The sequence below is a fragment of the Oncorhynchus clarkii genome, chromosome 4 (assembly GCF_045791955.1).
Source record: "Oncorhynchus clarkii lewisi isolate Uvic-CL-2024 chromosome 4, UVic_Ocla_1.0, whole genome shotgun sequence".
In the NCBI taxonomy this organism is placed as follows: Eukaryota; Metazoa; Chordata; class Actinopteri; order Salmoniformes; family Salmonidae; genus Oncorhynchus; species Oncorhynchus clarkii.
The window spans coordinates 14,722,954-14,728,010 of NC_092150.1; positions in this window are offsets into that span (position 1 = coordinate 14,722,954).

Consider the following 5,057-nt stretch of genomic DNA (forward strand, 5'->3'; position numbering starts at 1 on the left):
TGGTTGAGATTGCATCGTCTGTGGACCTATTTGGGCGGTAAGCAAATTGGAGTGGGTCTAGGGTGTCAGGTAGGGTGGAGGTGATATGGTCCTTGACTAGTCTCTCAAAGCACTTCATGATGACGGAAGTGAGTGCTACGGGCGGTAGTCATTTAGCTCAGTTACCTTAGCTGTCTTGGGAACAGGAACAATGGTGGCCCACTTTAAGTATGGGGGAACAGCAGACTGGGATACGGATTGATTGAATATGTCTGTAAACACACCAGCCAGCTGGTCTGCGCATGCTCTGAGGGCGCGGCTGGGGATGCCGTCTGGGCCTGCAGCCTTGCGAGGGTTAACACGTTTAAATGTTTTACTCACTTCGGCTGCAGTGAAGGAGAGTCCGCAGGTTTTGGTTGCGGGCCGTGTCAGTGGCACTGTATAGTCCTCAAAGCGGGCAAAAAAGTTATTTAGTCTGCCTGGGAGCAAGACATCCTGGTCTGTGACGGGGCTGGTTTTCTTTTTGTAATCCGTGATTGAATGTAGACCCTGCCACATACCTCTTGTGTCTGAGCCGTTTAATTGTGACTCTACTTTGTCACTATACTGATGCTTAGCTTGTTTGATTGCCTTGCGGAGGGAATAGCTACACTGTTTGTATTCGGTTAGGGTTAGTGTTAGGGTTAGGGTCACCTTTCCCTGGTTAAAAGCAGTGGTTCGGGCTTTCAGTTTCACGCGAATGCTGCCATCAATCCACGGTTTCTGGTTTGGGAATGTTTTAAATCGTTGCTATGGGAACGACATCGTCAATGCACTTTCTAATGAACTCGCTCACCGAATCAGCGTATTCATCAATGTTGTTGTTGGAAGCAATGCGGAACATATCCCAATCCACAATCAAAGCAGTCTTGAAGCGTGGAATCAGATTGGTCGGACCTGCGTTGAACAGACCTGAGCGCAAGAGCTTCTTGTTTTAGTTTCTGTCTGTAGGCAGGGAGCAACAAAATGGAGTTGTGGTCAGCTTTTCTGAAAGGAGGGCGGGGGAGGGCCTTATATGCGTCGCGGAAGTTAGAATAGCAATGATCCAAGGTTTTACCAGCCCTGGTTACGCAATCGATGTGCTGATACAATTTATGGAGTCTTGTTTTCAGATTAGCCTTGTTAAAATCCCCAGCTACAATGAATGCAGCCTCAGGATATGTGGTTTCCATTTTGCAAAGAGTCAAATAATAGGGCCATCGATGTAGGGCCATCGATGTGTCTGCTTGGGGTGTTATATATACGGCTGTGATTATAATCAAAGAGAATTCCCTTGGTAGATAATGCAGTCGACATTTGATTGTGAGGAATTCTAAATCAGGTGAACAGAAGGACTTGAGTTCCTGTATGTTGTTGTGATCACACCACGTCTCGTTAATTATAAAGGCATACGCCCCCGCCCCTCATCTTACCAGAAGTATGTTTGTTTCTGTCGGCGCGATGCGTGAAGAAACCAGCTGGCTGCACCGATTCCGTTAGCGTCTCTCGAGTCAGCCATGTTTCCGTACAGCAAAGAACGTTAGTCTCTTATGTCCCTCTGGAATGCTACCCATGCTCAAATTTCATCAACCTTGTAGTCAAGAGACTGGACATTGGCGAGTAGTATGCTAGGGAGTGGTGCCCGATGTGCCCGTCTCCGGAGCCTGACCAGAAGACCGCTTCGTTTCCATCTTTTACGACATCTTTGTTTTGGGTCGCCGGCTGGGATCCATTCCATTGTCCTGGGTGGAAGGCAGAACACAGGATCCGCTTCGGGAAAGTCATCGGGAAAGTCATATTCCTGGTCGTACTGATGGTGAGTTAACTTTGCTCTTATATTCAGTAGTTCTTCCCGACTGTATGTAATGAAACCTAAGATTACCTGGGGTACCAATGTAAGAAATAACACGAAAAAAAAAACAAAATACTGCATAGTTTCCTAGGAATGCGAAGCGAGGCGGCCATCTGTGTCTGCGCCGGAAGTTGTTCCCGCTACCACGCTACCAGGCTTATCGGTCTGGTAGCGCGTGAGGATGGTGTCACGTCCTTGCTCACTGAAAATATTAAATTCAGTTTTGCCGTCATGAGAGGGTCCTTAAGGGCCTCCTGAATCACCTCAAATGACTTTGTGCCTGGATTTGAACATCTCTTCTCGACAGCCTTCACATATGTTGTTACCATATGGGGTAAAAACTCTAAAGCTCTTTCAAGCACGGGCTCATTTTCAACACACCGTGTCTTGCAAAACTTAAGTGGCATTGGGGGATCTGGCGATCCAATGATGTTAAAGTAGTCCTCCCTGCGGGCTGGAGTATCCTTCAGAAGTTGGTAAATAGCATGAAGTACACTGTCAACTTTCCACTGTTTCTTCCACTCCCTTCTGAAATGCTCCATGTACAATATGGAGACCGCAACTACCAATGTTTATAAGGTGTACATCAAAATCTAGGTGGGACTATGAGTAAAATGACTAATTTATATTTGTTCCATCCATGGAGACCTGAACCATGTTTTTCTTTGGTAGATCTTCGGTGCTCTTCTCAGACCGCTTTAAGGTCCAAAGAGGTCGCATATCCCATAAATTTAGAATCATAAAAACGTCACAACTGTCCTCATCTCATAAACGGATGTGGAATTCACACTGCTTTGACTGTTTTCCTGTTAAGGCTCTCATCAAAGAGAGATAGTCCTCCTCCCTAGTATTTTTAGACAAGTGTTTGAAATGAGGAGCCAAGCCATGTGTGCACATATAACTGGACTTTCTTGCCCTGCATGTGAAGGTCTTGGCTATTGCACTGTCTGGGAACGTCGCTGAGAACAGCACACCTAACAGTAAAAATAAATAGAATATTGAAATCAAACACATTTCTGTTTCTAGCATGTGTGTACGTGTGTTTCACAGAGAGAGAATATGAAATATAAAAACAAACATAACATGCCCATAAAAATAATTTAACGTTACAGGTGAGTTTAAAAACCATGCCACTCACCTGTGTGTTCACTACAGTGGAAAGAGTAGTGAGACTCCATCATATTCAGACACCACAATGTCTCAGCCCACAATGTGTCCTCTGGGAACGCCAGTTATGACAGACTGTCTTGAGGTGGTGAATGTGGTAGTGTAAGGAAGTGCTATTTGTTATGCAGGTGACCAGCCTACTGCTATTACATTGCTATAACTGAGACAACGTATTTTCACAGTAAAACATGTTAGGTCCCATACAGGATAGCTCCCACACCCACACACACAGCACACACACATTACACACACTAACTGCCGAGGACACACAGATAAGACATACACCCACACATTGGGAGGAAGAGACAGCCTTGACTTGCAGAAACCAGCGCACACACCAAATCTCCTTTTTTAGCTGAACATTGTGTGACAAGGAACGGCACGACAAGACTCAGAGGGATGACGGACGGCCCAACAGGGCCAATCCAAGAAGACTACACCTCAGCCTGAACCAACCCGAAGACCCGATCTTCTAGAATCAACCTACTTTCTGTTCTGTATATGAGACATGTGCAAACTGTTAGCGGGGCTTCTTTTCTGCTGGTTCCTTAAGAACCGAATGAAATGGGCCCGTATACGTTGTACCAGATATCTTTACTCATAATTAAACTGTCACTTGTCATACAATTTACCACCTTGTCTGAATCGATCCTTGACCGGCTCACCCTCCTACATATCCCATTATCAACAGTAGTAGTTGTAGAAGATTGTCTAGGTGGTGATGTAGATGACGATGACTTTCCCACATAGTTCAATAGAGTGGGAGCTATAAGAAAATGAATGTCCAAGTCTGATGAATGACTAGCTAGCTGGCATCAGTCATGTAACGTGTCACTAACGATTCTAGTTAACGTCCTTTAACTAAATGTAAACTTTCAGCTAACGTTAGCAAACTGTCAATCATTTGAAATGTTACCTGTCCAGCTCTGCTTGCCGCAAGTTGGCTAACTTAACGTGAACTTAGCTAACGTTAGCTAGCTAGCACTATATTGACAGGTGTGATTCTGTGGGAGAACTGACTGACACATCTAGATAACATTAGCTAACAACATAGCAAACGTTAATTTGACCAAATAATTCTGTAACGTTAAAGTTAATTTACCCAACCACGAAGAGACTGAATAATCTAGCTAACTAATTAACGTTGTTACAAAGTATGGTTGTTGTATTCCTTTCTACATGTTACCAGGGGTAGGACTTTTAACTTCGAGTGCCATCCTGTGTGATGCTCTAGCAACATGGCTCGTCACAGTTGCTTTTGACCATAGCGTGAACTTTCATTAATTTTATGCAGGCTCTGCATCGGTCCATATGGATGTCCCGCGGACCTTTAACAAGCCAGTCTTTGTGAATGTCTTTGGTGAGCCACGAGTCCTGGAATTTACATTTTCCAGGCATAGCTGAAGGTTCACTTAACGTTAGATTTCTCGCTTGCTTGCCTGTTTAACCTAGATCATTCAACTTCAATCACTCATGCACGCACGTGACTGTCGCACTTTCTAGGCAGGTGACACGTGAAACAAGGATGCACAGAAGACGGGAGACATGCAGACAGCGCAACGTAGCCTATTACTGACATTACGTTTAAAAAAAAAATCGAATAAGAACTTCAATTTCTATTCTTGCACAAAATATATAAATTAAAGCCCTTTCAATGGCCAAAGTCTATTTATATTTATTTTCAAAAACCTTCAAGGCCTTGATTTTTTCCCCTCAAATTCACAAACATTCAAGGATTTAAAGGACCAGTGGGAACCCTGATGCACATTCTCCAATTTTGGTGGGAAAAGACCCTTTGTTATACTAATATCTCTCCCTCCATACAGATTGGCAAGGGAAGGTTTTTATGATCATCATAAAACTGGCCAACAGACCCAGGAGAGGCGGGTCTTCAGACCTTTGCCTAAAGGGCACCCCCAATCTCCATTTTAGGACTGGCAAGTCATGACACCAGGGCAGTGTGTCTTAAGTGGTGCTGTATTATTACAAGGGTAGAGAGATTAGGGTAAAAACTTTTGAAAAAAATAAATGGAGACTGGCA